This window comes from Bidens hawaiensis, unplaced genomic scaffold (genome assembly GCF_021521415.1).
Source record: "Bidens hawaiensis isolate Kalapana, Puna unplaced genomic scaffold, B.hawaiensis_p1.1 tig00030213_1, whole genome shotgun sequence".
NCBI lineage: Eukaryota > Viridiplantae > Streptophyta > Magnoliopsida > Asterales > Asteraceae > Bidens > Bidens hawaiensis.
Genome location: NW_027495026.1, coordinates 1 through 22,307, shown reverse-complemented (window position 1 = coordinate 22,307; position 22,307 = coordinate 1). Strand labels below are relative to the sequence as shown.

Genomic DNA, 22,307 nt, shown 5'->3' with positions numbered 1-22,307 from the left:
GGTGTATGTTGTGGAGGAGACAAAGAACTAAAGATTGTAAGATGATCTTTAATGGTCACACCTTAACAAAGTTCTTACATTCCTTGTAACTTTATGTTTTAATTTGATTTTATCTTATAACATAACCATAAGGGTTTAATGATGCATATTCTTTATATGATGTATTCATCACCCCATCAATGGCTTATAATTTATTTTCATCAAAGACCATTTCAAAATGTAAAGAACATTGCTAATTGTAATGATTCAGAATTGACAGAATTCTTGGACAACAAAGGTTGAGCCATAACTTTCTCGTAAAAAATTGAAATGGTGTAAGACCAAAGCCTATGACTAAATTCCTTGAGTTGTGGTTCTAATGATATTTTATTTGAACTTTAATTCATTTTTATGACTGAATAGTGGTCAAACTAAAATTAGTGCGCAGATTTGTACCTTTATAGAAGAATGGTTGTTTTAGCCAATCTCAGGTCCGAATCTGCCCAAACTTTCAAAATGAAAGTTGTTCTTAACACATTGATTTAGTTTACTGGAGTTTTTTTATAATTTTTGGGAATTTTTTTATATTTTGTAATTTATCTATGCTATGACAGCAAGCTGTCCAAATTCTGTTTCCATCCTTCTTTTCTTTTCTTTTCAAGTACAAGTTATCTTATTATCTTATCATTATAATCCTTAGTTAATTATTAGTTAAACACAAACTAAAACTAGTCGTATTACTTTTATTTAGGGCTTACACGTTAGGACATTTATACGCTTAACCAAGACCTTAATCTTTCAACCCATCAAATTCAAGGTGAGTTTACATATCCCCTTTTTCCATCTTTTATGTTTTGGGGGTAACATGTATACCTTATTAATTTTATTCATGTTTTATTTCCTCACCTATTCAAAAAAAAAAAATTCAATTTATGTCTATGTGTGATTATTGCATGCTTTATGATTATTCTCTATGTGCTTAAGTGTTTATTTTATGTTTGCTGGTTGGTATCTCATCCTCATCTATTCTCATCTAGTATGATCATACACTTACCTAAGTACATTGATTTTGAATTAATAGGAACGGGTACACATCTATTTAGTTGTTTACATTTTCATAAGTGTTGTAATGCTCACAATTTACATATGAATTGTGATTTACCTATATATACATACAACTAAAACTTATGTATTCTCACCAATATTCGTGTTGACAAACTCTATTTTTATACATGTTACAGGTTCAAGTATTTGATATATTCAAGATTGAAGATAGTTAGTTGACCTTAGGATATTTATTCAAATTATAAGTTATGATGTATTTACTTATTGTAATTGTGTACTTGTTTAATGTTAATGAAGTTAAAATAATTATTGTCACTTTAATTGGTGTCTTTTGAGCTAATGTCCAATCAATACGTTACACCCTGGCATATTCCGCCTTTGGTCGGGGTGTGACATGAATTTTGGGGAAAGTGAAGCTTGCACGCCAACTGTTTGATGAAATGCTGAAGAGGAATAACGTGTCGTGGAGTGTTATGATTAACGGGTATGTACAGATCGAGTTGTTAAAAGAAGGGCTGGATGTGTTTAATGAGATGTTGGAACGCGGGTTCAAGCCTAATCATTCGTGCATTGTGGTAGTGGTGTTTTTAGTGCTTAAAGTTGATGTATTAGTATGATGTTTATTGTGTTTTTGTTCATCATGTTTAACATAGTGTGTTATTGTTCTTGATGTTCCTGGTCTTGTGTTTTAAAACTGGATTAAATTTTGGATTAAAGTTAAAACACACTGTAATATGTCTTATGATTTTTTTGGGGTTGTATTTTAAATTTGTAATAATAAAATAATAATTATAGATTGATAATGTTTCCATATATAATATAACACACTGGACGAATATACCCCTAGAGTGTTATAAAACAAGAATTAAAAAAAACACACACACAACCTAAAAAACACACTTTCCATCTAGACCATCAGATCATCAAATCTAACGCACCAGATTACTTTTTACACTTTTTAGACACACTCCACTTCTTATTATAACTCAACCCTATATATATATATATATATATATATAGACAATCTCATATAAAGGAAGATTTTTTTAGGCCCTAATGTTAGTTCTTGTTGTATGGCTGCGGGGGAATCGGTGAATCACTTATTTATTGATTGCTATGTTGCATCGGTGGTTTGGAGTTACATTAGTAGGTGGTGCGATATACCGCCAATTGATGTTGGGTCGGTTAAAGACATTATTGAGCTTCATAAGCAACTGTCGGTTACGGGACATAAAAGGAGAATACTGCAATCGATAATTATGGTGTCTTATTGGTGTATTTGGAAAGCTCGAAACAAGTTAGTTTATGAAGACAAAGCCATAAGGATCAACGAAGTGCTTGGGTATATTAAGGATTTAAGTTATTTGTGGATGAAAAGTGGATCAAAGTGTTTAGATATAGATTGGAATAGATGAAAAAACTTGGTTATGCAATCAATTTGGTTGTTTGTTTACCTAGCCTTGCTAGCTTCTCGGTAGGAAGGGTTGGTGTTTTTCGTTTAATGAAGTTTGCAGTTCAATATATATATATATATATATATATATATATATATATATATATATATGTTAAACTAAAAACTCATTTGAGTTGTGAAAACTCTAGAAACCCATTCTCAACCACATATTTTTAATTAAAGTTTAAATCTTGTATTTCATAATTAAAGTGAATAAAAAATGTAAATATAAGTATAACTTTTTCTCTCTCCTGAAAACATATATAAAAATTAGTAAAAAAATGTTAAAAATAGCAAAACAATATTTTTTTTAGCTTTTGATATTTTGTATTAAATGTTACAACATATATTAGTTGTGTAAAAAAAAAAACGATGTTACCTAGGGTTTTCACAACTCAAGTGAGTTTTCATTATATACTTCCCCTATATATATAGGGGAGGGTTATCCTAAAAATAAGTAGTTTTCTAGAAAGAGTGAGAATAAATCATAGTCATTGGATCATGTTAATCAATGGTTGAGATTTAAAATTAACAAAAACCGACATAGTTTTCTAAAATTATTCTTTTATCATAGGTTTTTAATGCCAAATGTCAAAAATCTATTGGTTCTTACCATTCCTAGGAAACTCTTTATTTTTATTTGAATCCTTTTATATATATATATATATATATATATATATATCGATTAATTAAATATTTTAACAACAACTTTCCATAATTAACTAATAACGCGGGATTAGTATTCAAGTTTAAGCATTTCTAATCTAATACTTCTAACTACTGTAAATAAGAATAACTACCTTCATTTTATGCAACTTTAAATATTCTAATATCAGCTAATTATTTGAACATAGTTTCCTAGGTTGGTATGTTTTTGTCATTTTCCTACCAATTACATTTCATATGAAATGAAACAAATCATTTTATTAAAGTTTATTGGTTTTACATGTTGCTTAATTATACAATTGTTAATTGTAAAATATAAATCAATTAAAAATTTGCCATACACAGAATATTAATGCCAACAAATTTATCATATGTTCTAAAGATTCTAAGGATGATTGTATCAACAACGTTCAGGTAACCTGGTTTTTGGGATAATCATGTTTTTTTTGATAAACATGAGCAGATGATTTCTAATGATATCATATTAACTGATTAAAATGTATGATATTTTACGTGCATGAATATTTTTTTTTTGTTAGTTTCATGGATACATTAAATTAATCCAGGGTTGGTATGTAATTGAAGAACCTTATTTGTCGTACAGAAGAGTTATAAGCAGACCTATATGTTACCTTATCAAGAGTTACAAGCAAACATGAACTAAAGATTTTGATTTTTGATAAAAAAAAATGTATACTAACCAATAGAATCACAAATGTAGTGTACAAGGAAGGTTTTACTTATTTTGTAACATATGTGTGTAATCTTAATTATGTAATTTCTGTAATTTGTATTAACAATATAATATATGATCATTTTGTTGACTGTATTTCACTTAATGTTTAAATTTAAATTTTTCATTAATTACCTGTTTAATATACGGGCCTCAAACTAGTAAATAAATAAATAAAGATGACACTCAATGTCTTCGCTTATGTGACCATAACAACAAACAAACAAAAATAGATAAATAGGAACCATTTTTTAGACCCTTTTCATGAAGCAAGACGACGGCTTAATGGTTTAGTGTTAATTCCATATCATTTTAGAGAGCTGGAGCATGTTTTATTTGTTACAGCCAAACTTGAGGATTCAAATATGAAAATTGTTAATCATGAGGCCAGATGCAATATTAATGCTGGTTCAATATCAATTGCATATTTGGGTGTTTCTTGATTACCAACACTAAAGAAACAAACATGTTATTTAAGAGTAAATTTTTAAAACAGTTATTTTTAAAAATAAGTTTGAAGTTTTAAGTTTCATTTATAAAAATTTCAAAAATAGATATTTTAAACTAGCCACGACGACTAAATTTTTGGTGTTAACGAGTAGTTTACAAAACTAGTCACGAAGACTATTTTAGGCTAAGAAAAATCCAGGGACGAGTATTTTGACACCCTAAATTTATTGGGATAACTAGCTTAGGTAAAAAAATAGTCTGGACGAGTTTTCTAAATTTTTGTATACTTTACTTAATTTAATATTTATTATTATATTTAATTTTACTCATAATTAGTTTTTTTTATAACTTTTAAGATATAAAATTTTACTAAAATCTAAATACACCATTGACACATGCTTTTCTTTATCTATATTCAAAACCGAGCGGTAAAAAAAACCTCGATATAAATTTAACCGGCTCGGTTTTGAATATAGATAAAGAAAAATATGTCTCAATGGTGTATTTGGATTTTAGTAAAACTTTATATTTTGAAAGTTATATAAAACTTTTTATTTAAAAGGTTATAAATGAAAAACTGAGTAAAATTAAATATAATAATATAATATTAAGAAAAGTACAAAAATATTCATAAAAACTCGTTCAAACTATTTTTTACCTAAACTAGTCGTCCCGACAAGTTTAGGACGTCAAAATACTCGTCCATGAGTTTTTCTTAACATAAAATAGTTGTTGCGACTAGTTTTTTAAGCTACTCGTTGACATTAAAAATCTAATCGTCACGACTAGTTTAAAATACATATTTTTTGGAATTTTTTATAAATGATATCTAAAATTTGAAATTTGTTTTTAAAAATACCTATTTTTGGAAAATTCATGTTATTTAATTGAGGAGGTGAACTACGTACAGATAAATATTTCAAACAGATAAGAATCTCGATCAACAGCTATTTTTCAATTGCTATTATTATTATTATTATTATTATTATTATTATTATTTCATTTGTTTTATGTATCTTGACTTATAACGTTGGTTCAATCTATTTATTTTCTTACCGTATGGTATGGTTTTTATTTCTTTTATTATGAAGGCTAGTTTCCCATGTGAGTGAATAAAGTAATCTCTATATATAGAATTTGTTCCATAAACATTTTACATGATCTACAATAATATTTCGCAATTTTAATAGATGACGTTAAAACTAAACAACCTTTTCCCTATGATTGATCAAACCACAATCGCGAAGATCATATAGTAAAATTATTCGGAACTCTGTAACAATCTCCGTGACTCAAAGTGCTATACAACTACGATAACGGAGAGAAATTGTGATCTAACTTACAACACGTCTAATCGAGTCAAGCTCGGCAGCCAGGAGGCACCATTAGTCCGCTGTAAATCGGCTTCACGTTGCAACATTCTTGATGTGCATGCCCGTGGTGACCTTCGTATCTCAAGTTAATGTCCGAAATCCTCACATTCTGGCAACCATTATTGGCTTTGCTACACCTAAGCTTCACCACTGCTGGTGTAGTCGCAGTTCCCTTGATGTTCCTCATGAATACTTTGTGAACCTTGACTAGTGATGGTTTCTGTATGATTTCCATGATTCAGAAATTAACATTAGAAACTCGTAAATTTCATTTTAGATTCTTGAGAATATGCTATATGTAGGCCGGCACAAAAGAGCTTAGCCGCTCGTAAGCTACTAAAGATTGCTAAAATCTTGAATCTAACCGAGCATAAGAGCTTATACTTTAGCAAGTATAATAAACAAGCTAGAACCCGAGCTTCACATTTTAGGCTCGTACACCTAAACGAGCAAGCTATTTATACAATTTTGTTTAGTATATTACTTCTATACGTTTCCATAATAATAGTTAAATATTGTATTATCCTAAAAATAATCCAATAATACATTTTATGTTATATATATAAAAATTAAAAAGTACATTTTCGTATAACTAGATAATTATAAATTTATATATAAATAAAATTAAATATTTAATAATGTTGTAAATAAGTCAAACTCGAGCATGAAAGTTAAATTTATTAGCTGAGCTCGAGTTTGTCTCAACCTCTATTAAGTAAAATGAGTCAAACTCACATTTGAATCAACTCGTATAATTGAATATAGGGTTTTATAATTTATGCATATTCATGATTTTTTTTTTATTATTCAATCAATTTTGCTATACTTTGATGATCTATATAATAATTCCTTGTGGGTAAAACAGGCAGAACAAAAAAAGAATAAAAGAGAGAAATAAAAGAAATGTTTGCTGTGACTGATCACAAAATGCATGAGATCACAAAATGCATGAGTCGGTAGGTAAACGATTTGAAAATATTGCAGGAATTACGTACATGTTTAGAGCATGCACCATGGGGGCAATAATCTTGTTCAATAATAATAGGATTTTCAACTTTTTCCATGGTAAGATCTTCAAAATGCATATCAGCAACCTCTCCTGGAAGCGAATCTGGCCATGTTTTGATCCGAACACCATTTTGCGTGCACGCGAAATGGCAGTTTCTCACGTAAACTCCCCTCACGGGTTTCTCTCCCGGGTTTCTACCCAAACTTCCAATACTAATACCATGGCCTGGTCCGCATTTTACACCCTCAATGCGCAAGTTTTCGCATCCATCACCGATTGAGACACAATCATCCCCGGTTCTAATCTCGGAGTTCCTGATTGTGATGTGTTTTGACCAACCTAAATGGAGTCCATCGGTGTTTGGGCTCTCGGCTGGTGCGAGTATATGGATGTTATCAAATGTTACATTCGTACACGACATCACGTTAGCATGGAAAATCTTGCTATCCTTTGAAGTTATTCCGGTGATCAAGGAATGCTGGATGAAGTTAAAGCTAAGATTCTGTGTCATTACAACATAAAGCAATCACCTACTCGTGCCTCCAAATGAAATAAAGTTCATGGACTTGTATATATGAGTGAAAAAACCTTTATTTAGTCAGAACGAGATAACAGATAAGAAATGCATAATAAAACGCTTGAAATGTCTATATAACAATCTAGATTTTACACGTTTTATCATGCATCTGCTACTATTTTCACGTTCTTGGCATTTTTAAGGTTTTGACATGATAAATGTTTGTAATACACACATACATACATACTGAAGGCAACAGGCTTTTTTGCTATGGGCAAGTTTCTTAGGATTGTTGGATGGCCATGCCATGGCTCCTCCGACGCCATCTAACGTACCGAAACCTAAAACAATATCATGAATCAAAATCTAAATAAGAACACAAATTATCATAAAAAGTGAAAGAAATAAAATAAGTCGTTCCTTTTTCTAACCTGTTAATGTCATGCCTGTAATGTAACTGAATGTAATCCATTGCTTTCCTTTAGGAATGACTGCAGGATCCCTGGGACCAGTCAATAATGCATCGATTCTAATCTCGACTGGAGCTTTGCAAGGTCCCCGAAACTCGAATACATTCAAGCAAAAATGGCCTTTTGGGATTATCAATTTGCTATGTTTTGGTGTGTGACATGCAGCCTTCCATGCAGCATCTAAAGCCTAGAAATGGATTGCAATTGCAGCATACAAGGAATGAATATTAACATTAATAATGATAATAATTACGTTTTAGCATGAATTCATGGCATTCTTAAGGTTTACCTTACTGATTTCGGCACCAGGCCTTGCGCCAAACTTTGTAACGTCGAAAACATGAGCCTTGGATACAGCGATGATGATCGCCAAAATAGCAAAAACTATCGTTGATTTGGAGCCAGTCATGGCTAAATTCGGGGGTGAATTCAATGATTAGATATATGAAACATAATTTAGATATTCTGTTTATGAAATCTATGAAGTCAATCTGTTTCAATGCAATCTTATTTTGAAATTCAATGGCAGGAATAGATTGATGTTTTTGGACCAGAAAGGAGACTTAACACTAGAATTACTTATTTTAGAAACTACTCCTACAAACTATTCACGTGATTTACTTTTTTCAAGGCAGATTCAATTTTCCTTCCGACAAAAACAAAATGTAATTTTGGGTTACGAAGAATATTATTTGTGTTACTTTTAATTTAATTTTAGGTAAGTCTAATTAGTGCTGTTTAAAAAAAAGGGTGAATTTTCTTTCGATATTTACAACTAAAGGTATTTCCTTGTTGTTTAACTATATTTTTGTTGAAAACTAAACTTTGTTAGGTGGTAACTTAACCTTTTTGGGACCAACAAAGTGGTATTATAGTCGTTTGAATAAGTTATATAGAAAACTAGAAGAGGGATGAATATTTTTTTTAGATTTTAATATGATTTTAATGAGCTAATGACTTTGTTAAACTTCATTTACAACTTGTAAAAATTAAACACAAATCAATAAAGAGTTAACGGCTAGATGTGACACAACCATGTTTGTAGAGATTCAAGTGAATATTAACTAATCCACCCTGCATTCTTTCCTTGATCCCTTGATAGTAGGGATCACCAATACAATTGTCTCACTCTTCAACATAGGTGATCACCTTCTTCACCAAGCACTTAACTTTACAAATATTTTAATCTCACTATGTCAAGATAGTGAGTCTTCCCCTAATAACTAATTAACTTTATAACAAGTTAGAGTTCCCAACCCAATACAAAACAACACCATGTCAAGATAATGTGTTATTTTACCAAAAAAAAGATAATGTGTTCTCCTCTCAAATTATCAACAAAATCATGATTCCTCACTTGTTAAAACATTAGAACAACTGTTAGTTTTGACCCCTGAAAATACAATTAAGAGTGGTTGGATTATAGCTTTGAAAAAACTTTTCTTTTTACTCTACACTTTAATCTCTCCTTTTAATAATTGAAGTTTGATTTATCTTGAATAATGGAATAGATTAAACTTGAAGTGTGTGTGACATTCGTCAATTTCCATATTTTATAACATGATACGTTTGCGTTCGACGTAATTCTATCTATTGTTCAATTAATAGAACTTTCATTATACATACTATTAGACATATGATCTTTTTTTCCTTATTCAAATGCCACATATATAAAGTTATTTATGCATAACCTGAGTATATTTTTTATAATTTAATTATGTCACCTTTTTTTTACTTAAAGTTAGTTTTTAAAAGATGACAAATATCTTCTCACTCTCTTTAAAACTTGGTTAATAACCCCCTCACTACTTAACTTTGCATTAAAAACATTTTTAATTCACCTCATTTAATTCTTGTATAAATAGGAGGGGCGCCTTCATTCTTTTCCCTTTCACCTTTCTTTGCTAACTCTAAGAGTCAAATAATTCTAGCTCTTTTCCTCTCAAGAAAAATTGACCAAGAGCGATCTTCATCTTATATTTTTTCTTGTTCATCATAAAGTTTAGAAGGTAATAGTAATGTAAATGATAGCATCATCATCTTCATCATCATCATCATCATCATCATCTTCTTCTTCTTCTTCTTCTTCTTCTTCTTCTTCTTCTTCTTCTTCTTATTATTATTATTATTATTATTATTATTATTATTATTATCTTCCAAGTTCTTTTTTTTTTAATTTTTTGAATCAAATGGTCATATGACCATAAAACAATCATGTCTAGGAATCTACATAATCTAGACACTATGGTGTATAGGGTGAATGAGACAAAGAGTACAAGGAGATGATCGATTACACGAAGGTCACACTTGAAATGTTCTTACATATTTACTTTTCTGTTTTGAATCATGTCAGGATCGAAGGTTTGCTTGTAACACTCAATCAGACAAGAAGAAACTCAAACGTTGAAGGACGCTAATTAAAGAAGGTGGAATCCACAGTATTTAGAAAGCTACTAAGTAGGAAACAAAGATCTGAATATAACTTCAAAAGATTGTCTCATTAATATTTCATAAAAGCTTAATACGTGGAAATTAGGGTTTTCTGGCAAACAGAATATCGGTTGTAATAAAGGTCAGGTAGGCAGAGGTCTCCCATCAAGTCTAACAATCATTCTACTTATAGAGACCCTGATATTCCTTCTATAAACCCTAAAATATAGAAAAACAATAAAATACATAAGTATAAAGGTCTTCGAGCAATAATAATCTTTGCGAGTATGTCTCCTTGACATGTGATGAATTTATTGATCTCTAGCGTGTCTTGGTCTTCGACGAGCATGTCCATACTTAAATTATTTTCATCTGATAATTATCCTTCTCAAGCATGTCTTAATCTCCACAAGCATGTCTTACTTTGCAAGACATGATACCACCAACATAAATACCCCATGCTCGTATCACTTTTAGTTTATACTCAGATTTATTGAAACAACTGATAAGATACTCGGTCGACTAAACTTCGGCTAGGAGTGCCACTTAGATAAATTCAATAACTCCCTACTAGCTTGCTCGTGATGTTTTATTAAGGCAACATCATGCTCGGCCCACATGGATGCTCGTGATCCATGTTTAAGAAGTTGCAGTCAACAACTAAGGTGATCGAGACCTTAACTTGGCTCTTTGGAATAATCATGCTTAAGGAAGTATCAGGTGCTCATGTACAACACTTAGAAGATATTGAAGACTAACTCATGCTCGGTAGCATATAACATGCTTGAGGAAGCATTTTTCATACTCCGAGTGCATTGAGATGTCCGTATTCCATACTTTTCTTATATTTGGGAAAGTTGAGAATACTTCAATCATTTTCTTGACCCAACAATCTCCCCTTGATTTAATCACCTCAGATGCAAACAAAACGCTAGAGATATTTAAAACTTTCAAAATACATATCAAAATTCTTAAAAGCAGTAAATTACATTACTTAAAAGAAAATTATTACAATGATCAATGCCAGCCACTTAAGGCATTACACATCAAAGTTCAAATAGAAATTAATTAAAATTACATTGAAATCAAAATACAAAAAAAGATAAACAGTTAAGCACAATATTGATCTGATCTTTCATTCTGCCTTTTGTATCTTCCAACTTCAGCAATATCCAACTTCTCCAAAACCGCAGCTACTCTTTGTTGAAACATAGAGAGCTCTACGTAGTAGCTATGCATTTTCATAATCACTATCTAAATGATATCAAGCATATCATCTTTATGCATATATTTTATTTGACTATCATTTTCTTCCAAGAAACTTCTTTGCATTGAACAACTTGATTACTCCTAATCGTGGCTCATATCCTGTTCCCTGGATTCTACCTTCAGGTTGCACTTTTGAAGATGGTCTTCTCGTATATATCTTGAATTTTGAAGCTACATGGAGAGACCACTCAGGTGGAGGAAATCCTGATTCATTTTCTCAAAGTTCTTTAGCCCGTTTGGCTTTTCTTTGTTCCAAAGTTATTGATGGTTCCATGTTTATGTTGTATGAAAATTTTCTTTTAAGCATGGGAAATCCTTCTCTGACTTGGTTCCTTAAGTAAGCAGCCAATTTGTTCTATTGACCTATGACCCTCTTCCATTGTTTCTCTTAGTTATACAAAGGTCACCATGCAATTCTCTTCAAGGTATCAGTGGAGAAACTTCTATGTGGCTCTCTTTTTTCAATAAGATATTCCCTTATGCTAGTCATTCTTATCACAGCTAAGCCCCTTGTTCTATTCCAAAACCAACTTTGAGGAGTATCTTTTCATCTTCATTTAAATTCAGATGGTTTGGGACTTGGCGCATGATGCTGTGATGATCTTGCTCATGGAATAATGTAGTGGATGGTTGATGGTCTGGATGATGATGGCTGATCTCTTTTGCTTTTAAAATGTCTTGTTAATGATGGAGGCTTGGAAACATACTTTTTCTTTCCTTTGCATCAGCAGGTTGAAGTTGACAGATGTTTGGAGCAGCAGTTTTGTCCAAACTATTACATGGAGAACAACTAATGTTTGTGACATCAGTTGTTTGGTTTCTTGCCATAAGTTCTTTGCTAGGTTCAACAATCCCCCATGAAATGATGATCCAAAACCATTAAATGTATTGCTCCATTGTATTATCTTGATAGTCTTATCATGGCTGAATCCTTGATGAACTTTACATATTCAGCACCCAGTCATCTTCTTCCATTAGTAGTGGAAGGTCTATACGCATCTTTAACACATACTCTTCCAACATGGGTACATACTGCAAGTATACCCTTTTTGATATACTAGTTTCACATTACAAAGTTACAAAGGCCGAAACTATTTTTAAGTTTGCTCCATTTGATAACCTATAACTTTGACACTTTGCTCTTCAGTTGATAGGGCAGTAAATGTTGTCAAAGATGATGAAGGAGGCAAATATTGAACATCAAATTCAAATTCCATCTTGGCATCCTTGTGAATGCCCTTGATGGCTTGAAGTTCTTCTTCAATAACCAGCCTTCTTCTTTTGGCTTGAAAAGCTAGTCTCTTTGCCTTAATCCCCTTTTGAGTTTTTATGGGGATTAGAGTAGCACTTTGTACTTCCCTTTTCCTTTTGGGGAGTTTGATTTTAGATAAAGCTTTTAGTTAAGGGTATTTACTTGGATTCTTCTTTCTTTCCTGCATAAGATATCTATATGCACAAATGAGCTTATCAATCCCCCATTTGGCGGTTTCTCTTTTTGAATGGAAATTAGCCTAGGCTAATTCCATCTTCATTTTGAGGATTTCTCTTTCTTTCTCCTAATTTATTCTTTCTTTTATAACATCATAATCAGGTTTAGAATGATCCTAATAAGGTTCTATTTCAATCAGTTTCATAATTCTTCCACATTCTTCTTGAATTTCTTCATAGGTCCAATCTCTAAACTTGTAGATAGAGACTTTGTACTTAGCATGCTCTTCAAGCCATAAAAGAGCAGCCTTCTTCTCATTCATCAATAGCTGTTTGTTAGCTACTGGTCTTTCAGACCGAACCAAGCTTTTTTCATAAGCTTGTTGTTCTATATCCCTTATTTTCAGAAGCTCTTGTTGATATATTCTGGTAGCTTCTTCATTAGAAATGATCCTTGAAACCTCTTACTCTTGATGAGAAATAAGGTCTTCAACATTTTTAGGATTAAACTTTTTGCCAGGAAGAGATGGTGGTGACTCATCTCCTTTGGGCGATATTAGTTTCCTTCTTTTGAACTACTGTCATAAGCCTTTTGATGAGTAGGCCTTGACTTTAAGGTGTCAGCAACCTTTGGAATAGTTGCTTCCAGCAACTCTTTAAACCACGGAGTAGGAGGAGCAATTCCAGTAGTTGATTCCTTTGGTCAACCATTTGTTTCCTTAACTCATTTGAAGAGTATTTAAGGAGTTTCTTAGCATTATGGTATTTGTGTTGACCTTTGTTGGAAGGATTTGGAACTGAGTTTATTGATACATCTATAGACGCCTCGTTCTTTGTTTATCATTTTTGTAAAAGTTTAATGTATTTAGAGAAGGTAATTGAAGGTTTTTTTTTGGGTATGTGTCACCTAAGAAATGAGATTTTAATCTCTCCTCTAAATTGTGTTGAAGAATGATACCATGTAGACTGTCAAAGTTACATCACACCTCCTGCTGGCAAGGGATCGGATTTGGATGTTCGATTGGTTTATTTTAATAGGATATTAACATTAACATTTGTGTGTTCTTTTTAGTTATCCATAAGAATTTATGATAACTTTTTAATAATAAAAGTGTGATATGTAACATCATTTATAATGATTGTTTTTTAGTACTAAAGTACATAACATAATTATGTAACACCTTGCCTTGTAGCATGTAGCATATGTAACAAACAAAATTCATATTTAAATATATAATAACATTGAAGTGGATCACTTCAAAATTGCAGAGTTCTCCTCAGAGCCATGTCCTGCTCCACCTTGTGAACTCATTTGGGAAAACAGTACAAGGTGGTGAAAACTAAAAAATGAAGGCGAAGGCTCCGTAGCAGAAAATTAAAGACGAGGCGACCATAACGAATAAAGATGATTATATACCATAAAAAAAATATTGTCGTTTTTCTTTTTTATTAATCTATGCTTATTGCTTTTGTTTTTTATTTCTCTATGTTTTGTCCTTTTTATTATTTTTTTAATCTATCTATGTTTATAGTTTATTACATTTTTGAATTTGATAAGTGAGTTTAGTATACTCTTTAGTAGTTAATTAAATTTTTTTAAAGAAAATCGGAGTATAGATTAACCAAATAGGTTTATAATTGAATCCGGTTAGACATATTAAGGATTTTTCACTTAAAAACTGGTTACGATTAGTAACATATATGATATTTGAAGAATTGGTTAATTGGTATTTACATCTACTGACCATGTATACTTTGAATTATACATGAATGATCAGCTTATAACTGGTCTTATCCAACTCGTTACACACTATATAATTTTCCATGTCCAAAACTGTTGGAGTTAATTTCCAAACCGAGTTATGGGTCGGGAAGGTGGGGCCGGTTCGAGATATGTTTCGATCTCATTAATTAATTAATTATTAAAATTAGAGATAATTATCTATTTTATTTATTAGATAGAGATGGGATTTTATTTAATAGATAAATAGGAGTTTGTATTTTACTCTAGTTGTAATCGAGCCTCTATATAACCCCAAAGAATTCATGTAAGGGTCATTGGAGAATTGATCAAGTTTTGAGTTATTTTCTTGATTAATAAAATTGGTGAGTTATATCAAAATATTCTCGTGTTTAATTCGATCTGGGCCATTAATTGGTATCAGAGTAAGGATCGAATTGTTGGACTCGGTCTGCTCAAGATATATATTACAATTGATGTGGCTAGTACGTTATGGTCCAAGTCGAGTCATACCCACTAACAAGCTAGACAAACACCAATGATATTTGTTTATACATGATGTGATCATAGTAAATAAATATTAACACTTACGATATTTGGAAAGGGGTTTCTAAATATATTGCACTTATGAAATAAATAAATCATATGGATGATTTATATTTTGAGAGACGACATTTCATAATGTTACTTAAGTTGGTTAAATAACTATATGTGAGACTTATTACATTTGCATATTACTAGAACTATGTTATGTTACCTTTTATAAAAATATAACATAAGTTTATAAAACAAAATAAGCAAAAAAGAAAAGGTTGAATTTGAATTTGGGTGGGAGCGAAATTTGCCCCCCCTTCTCTCTCCCACTTCTCTTTCATGTTTTATAGTTAGTGACATGCAATAAGATTGATTGGGTAACTTGGGTGGTGCCCTTTTATGATCTCCAAACTCTTTCTCTCTCAAAGACACAAGACCAAAACAAAGAAACTTCTCTTCCTCTCACTCACAATTTTCAGCCAAGGCAAAGGGAAGAAGAAGGATTTTTTTAAGTGTAAATCCTAGCTACAAGGGTGTTTTGTTGGAGGCTTGGGGTATACAAGCTTGAGGTTTTCACCTTGAAGACTAGCCGTTCAATCCTCTTCTTCCTCATCTTCCTTGCCTACTTGAAAGGTTGACATGCACGAACTTCTAATGGTTGTTTGTGTCGGTAAGCATGTAGTTCGTATATGGATCTGGGTTTTGGGTTTACATATAAAATCGGTTTTATATTCATCGAAATAACAAGATTTAAAACTAACTTTCCGCTACTTTTTTCATAAAAAAGAGATTATATGACTTTGATAATCTTGTTAAAACCCAACAATGGCATCAAGAGCCGCTTATACGAATGCATGCTTCAATAGACCTAAAAATTTTCAGGTTTTATGATGTGTTTCACCATTTGGCCAAAAGTTTTAGGGTTTTTGGTTACCCCTTGGTTTTTCAAGATTATACTTTACATGCATGTGGTAATCTTGAAGAATTAAGTCATTTGGATGATTGGTTGATTTGTTTGGACAAAACCCGAAACTTTCGATTTTCTATGCCTTGGCCGAAAGTTTGAAGGCTAAAAGGGGAACCATTTTAGACTTGTTACACTTGCATATTTGGATGTGTATTGGATGTTCATAACCTAGCCATGGCCTTGTGTTTGGATGAATGTTTGTGTTGTGGTTGTTTGATTATTCAATATGGTTGTAATATTCTTTTATTTGGGTTTGTAATCTATTTATTTCATATTGGTTTGTAATAATAAGTAGATTAGTTGTATTTCTTTTATTTAGAAAAATGTATTATGATATATTTTTGTAAAAGAAGATGCAAGAAAGGGAGCCCAAATAAAGAGTAGGAGTCACAACACAAAAATGGACACTTGAAGCATTTGGATGCGGGATCAAGTGGAGTTCACCGACACGAGCCTTGTGTCATTTTGGTCCCTTAGGAGAGACTTTTTTTGGCACACTTGTTTCGGTCAACAAGTGTTGCCAAGATTAGGTGGCTATGGTTATGGACTTGTGGTTGTTTTAATTTATGCTTGTTTGGTTGATTTACATTTTGTTTTATCTTATTTGCAATATGGATAGTTAACAACTTAAAATCAACAACTTGCATAAAATCGGTTCCTTAGAAATCGTTAGGTAATAAAATTGGTTTTATTAAAGGCTAATGATTTCACAATAAAATGTGTTTTATTAAAAGGAATTTTGAAAATGGGTTTTCACTTTTCAACTAAGTACCATACATTTGAATGCATGCAAATACAAGGTACAATAAATTTTATTCCAATCTAGAATTTATAAAACGAAAATCCCTTTTATAAAACAAGTCAAACACCATCCTTTTATACAACACTCGAATCACTTGGGAACTCAATGTAGGATAAAGGTCACCTAACCACATTGGAGGAAACTTGTGAGTTTGAGGTGGGTTTACCATATTTGTGGGATAAAGGTCACCTAACCACTTATATGTGTAAACTCACATGTGTGTGTAAATAGGACGACTTAATTTGGAAACTATGTGAATAGGGTCACCGAAGCATGGTGTACAATGCTATTGATGGGATTAAACATGCCAACTAAACATAAGATGTTTAACCAATCCCATAAAACTAGAGGTTGCAAAGGGTTGCAATCGTTAGACGTTGACTACCTTGTTAATTTAAATAGTAGGATAAGGGTCACCTAACTACTATTTGAATGTAACGTTGGGTTCTAGATTTTAATCATGAATTGTCTAGGAGACATAAAGGGTATTAACGATTAAAATTGATTAATGATATCGAAAATACTAAAATTGAGCTTTGTTAAATTATGTAGATGGCCGCAATCAACAATCCACCTAACACAATTATCCCACCCGTTCATAACCTATCACTAAGAGCCATACATGATAAGGATCGTCTCAACGATAACATTTCATGGATTGGTATCGAAACTTGAGAATCGTTCTCAAGCAAGAAAAGAAATCCTTCATATTAGACGATCCAATTCCCGATGAACATAACATTGACGATGTTAATGCCTATAACGATTGGATAAAATACACTGAGGATTCGATGCAAGTTTCTTACCTCACGTTGGGAACTATGATTCCTGAGATTCAAAAGGATTTTGAACATCATGGGGCATACGACATGATCACCCAAATAAAGGAAATGTTCCTTACACAAGCTAGGGTGGAACGCTTCGAAACGGTTCGAGCGCTTCATGCATGTCGTATGGAAGAAACCCAATCGGTTTCATCTTATGTGCTTAAGATGAAAAGCCACATTGATCGACTTGAACGGCTAAATTGTCCCCTCTCAAAAGGGTTAGCCACGGATTTGATCCTAAATGGCCTAACCAAGAAATTTGAGACTTTTGTAATGAATTATAACATGAATGGATGTGACAAGAGCATTGGTGAGCTTCATGCAATGCTCAAAACGGTTGAAGTGGGAATGGGTAAAAAGGTTTTACCGGTTCGCACGATCAATGAAGGTGGAAATAGAAAAAGGCATCGCCCGGAACCTAAATCAAAGGTTGCCAAAGGTAAGGGGCACGTCAAGGGTAAGTTCGAAGGGAAGGCTAAAATAGAACCACCCAAACCAAAGGAAAAGAAGCTAAAGGTTAGCGCGGAGGACCCGTATTTTGGTTGTGGTGAAATAGGATGAGGAATTGTCCAACCTATCTCAAAGAGTTGAAAGCCAAGAGCGATGCGGGGCAAACCTTAGGTACAACTTTCATGATTCACGTTGATCTTAATATTATTTCTTCTAACACATGGGTATTGGATACCGGATGTGGAACTCATATTTGCAATTTGTTGCAGGAGTTCAAAGGAAGTGATAATTTCAAGAAAGAAGATATAAGTCTCTTCATGGGCAATGGAGCAAAGGTTGATGTCGAAGCCCGAGGAGGAGACTACATTTTGAAGCCTCCAAATGGTTTGGAAGTTGTTTTGAAAAACATTTGGTTACTCCTAGTTTAACTAGGAATATTATCTCCGTTTCTCTTTTAAGACAATGTGGTTATGATTTAAAGTTTGTAGACAATTGTATTTGTGTTTTTATGAATGATGTCTTTTATATTAAAGCAATTCCATTTAATGGCATTTATGAATTAGTTCATGATAACACATCTTTTGATAACACGTTGTACCAATCAAGCACCAAGAAACAAAAAAGTGGATTTGAGTAAGACCTATCTTTGGCATTGTTGCCTTGGTCACATAAACAAGGATCGCATACATACACTTCAAAAGAATGGTCTTTTGGAATCAAATGAAGATTATTCATTTGATAAGTGTGAATTTTGTTTATAAGGAAAGATGACCGAGGAACCCTTTAGTGGAACAAACCAAAGAGCAAAAGACTTATTAGGTATCATACATTCGGATGTATGCGGTCCTTTCAAGGCAATGACAAAGAATGGTGAAAGATACTTCATTTCCTCTATTGACGATTATAGTCGTTATGGGTATGTGTACTTGTTAAGACACAAAGATGAAGCTTTTGAAATGTTCAAAGTCTTCCAAAATGAAGTACAAAATCAACTCAATAAAACCATCAAAGTACTTCATTCGGATATAGGAGGTGAATACCTAAGTGATGCCTTTCAAGATCATCTTAGGAGTTGTGGGATCATCTCACAACTTACTCCACCAGGAACACCACAACATAACGGTGTGTCCGAAAGGAGGAATTAGACTCTATTGGATATGATTCGATCTATGATGGCTAGAAGCACATTATCATATTTAAAGGTATGGGGTTGTGTGGCTTATGTTAAGAACAACACCCAAAACAAACTTAAAAGTCGATCCACTAAGTGTATCTTTGTATGATATCCCAAAGACTATATGGGATATTATTTCTACAACCCAACCGAACAAAAGGTGTTTATTGCTTGAAAGGCCTAGTTCTTGGAAACAAAGTTCCTTATGGAAAAATTAGTAGAACGGTGGAACTCGAGGAGGATCGAGAACCCCAAGCTAATACACGTTTGGTTAATACTAGCAATCAACAAGAGGTTGTTGAGAATGATCAAATGGTTGATCAAGACACATAAAACGTTAGCAAATCTGGTAGAATTAGTCATCCACCCGAAAGATATGGATTTTTCATGGATGGATGCTATGTGGTAGATTCGGATGAACCTACCACATACCATGATGCAATGTCACAATCCGATTGTGACAAACGGCTTGAAGCCATGAACGTTGAGATGCAATCCATGCATGAAAACCAAGTATGGGATTTGGTTGTACCACCTCTTAATTCCAAACTGGTTGGAAGTAAGTGGGTTTTCAAGAAGAAAATCGATATGCGTGGAAACTTGGATACTTACAAAGCAAAACTTGTAGAAAAAGGTTTTACACAAACTCAAGGGATTGATTATGATGATACCTTCTCCCGTAGCAATGCTAAAGTCGATTAGGATATTATTTGCCATAGTTGCATATTATGACTATGAGATTTGGCAAATGATGTCAAAACTGCTTTTCTAAATGGGTATCTTGAAGAAGATGTCTATATGGTTAAGCCCAAGGTTTTGTTGATCCACAACATTCTAATAAAGTATGCAAGTTAAAGAAATCAATCTATGGATTGAAACAAGAATCTAGAAGTTGGAATCACCATTTTGATGAAAAAGATAAGAAATTTGGATTTATCAAAACACCGATGAGGCTTGTGTGTATAAGAAAGCTAGTGGGAGCATCATCACTTTCTTAGTATTGTATGTTGACGACATACTACTATTTGGAAATGACATTCCAACCATGGAAGGTGTAAAAGCCTGGCTTGGGAGTTGTTTTTCCATCAAAGATCTTGGTGAAGCCGCCTATATTTTGGGAATAAAGATCTATAGGGATAGATCAAGGCGGTTGATAGGTTTAAACCAAAGTACACACATTGACAAAATCTTGAAGAGGTTCAAGATGGAGAACTCTAAGAGAGGTTTGGTACCTATTCAAAGAGGAACGATATTGAGTGCATCTCAATGTCCAAGTTCAAAGGAAGAGCAATAGAAAATGAAAGGAATCCCATATGCATCGGCTATAGGATCCATCATGTATGTAATGATATGTACTAGACTGGATGTGTCATGCGCCTTGAGCATGACAAGCAGACACCAACAAAATCCAGGAAGTAGCCATTGGATGGCGGTTAAGAGCATATTGAAATAACTTAGAAGGACTAAGGACATGTTTCTAATATACGGTTCTGGTGAGGAGGAACTCGTTGTAAAGTGTTACACGGATGCAAGTTTCCAAACCGATCGAGATGATTCTCGATCACAATCAGGATATGCTTTTGTTATGAATGGTGGGCAGTCTCTTGGAAGGGCTCAAAACAAGATGTGGTAGCATTGTCCACCAAAGAATCAGAATACATCGCCGCCTCATTAGCAGCACAAGAAGCTGCATGGATAAGGAAGTTCATTGCTGACCTAGGGGTGGTCCGTACCATTCAGGACCCTCTAGAGATCTTTTGTGACAACGAGGGTGCGATTATTCAAATCAAGGAACCTCGTTCACATCAAAAGACGAGGCACATTGAGCGGAGGTTCAACTACAAAAGGGATGAAGCTGAGAAAGGAAAGATATGTATTCTCAAAGTTCACACTGATCAAAACATTGCGGATCCACTCACGAAGCTCCTTGAAAGGCCAAAGCATGAAGGTCACACTTGTGCCGTAGGACAATTGTTATTTTCACTCATTCATATGATTATGGTTTATGATTATGACATTTTGAGTTATGTTCCATTTTAGCATGTTTAAATCCATGAATAAGTTAATTATGCTAAATGTCCGTAGTCGTTCATTTTTGTGGGAACAAGTATGAATGTAAGACTATTATTAACTTGGATTAGTGGATATTCATAAGGTATGAATATAGAGCAAGAGGTTGCTGCCAAGGTTCATAGATATTTATGGGATATAAATATTGGACTGACCTGCTCTCAAAAGTTACTACATGGAATTTTTGTGATTGAGCATAAGTAAATTTTAGTAAAGGCGAATATTATAATAACCTCCGACCTGAGATACATATTAGGTCTTGATATTTACCAAATATTATACTTTGACTTAGTTCTTCGCTGCTCTGAAACATGACGGCACATAAGGCTAAGATCAGGTATAGTACAAGGTGATTGTAACATCCGCTTTTCTGAGAATTATAAATAACAGAAAGTTCTATAATTAACTGTGTGTCGTTAACTTAATTGGGTGTGTTAATGTTTGGATAATAAATGGAATTAGAAGTGTGAGTGGGTTGTGGGGCCTATAGTCCCCTATATAAACCCAACCCCTCCTTCCTTTCACCACTTTCTTCCTTCCACCACACACACACACTCAAGAACACATACATTTTCTCTCAAGACCCGAATTCGAATCCGGGATAAAGCAAGGAAGATCTTGGTGTTTGAGTATCTCAAACATCAAGAAAACATCTAGATCTTCGGGGTTGTCCAGATCTGAACCGAACTCGGAGCAAAAAGGTAAGCTTCGGCCAAAGGGTTAAGTTTTTATGGTTAGAATCGACATGCAAACCGATGTAATGATAGATCGGGTTATGAAATGTAAGAAAAACATGAACTTGGTGAGTTTTAGCCTCACGGGTGTATTATAGAACAAAAAAGGTGACGTCTGGACTATGAGAAACACGGGTATACAAAGTTGGTACAACCCAAAACCCAT

At 33.1% G+C, this 22,307-nt stretch overlaps 1 pseudogene; it reads right to left on the bottom strand.

The window, feature by feature from the left end:
• Positions 1 to 5,582: 5,582 nt before the first annotated feature.
• Positions 5,583 to 7,287, bottom strand: LOC143580053 (exopolygalacturonase pseudogene; annotated as a pseudogene).
• Positions 7,288 to 22,307: the final 15,020 nt, after the last annotated feature.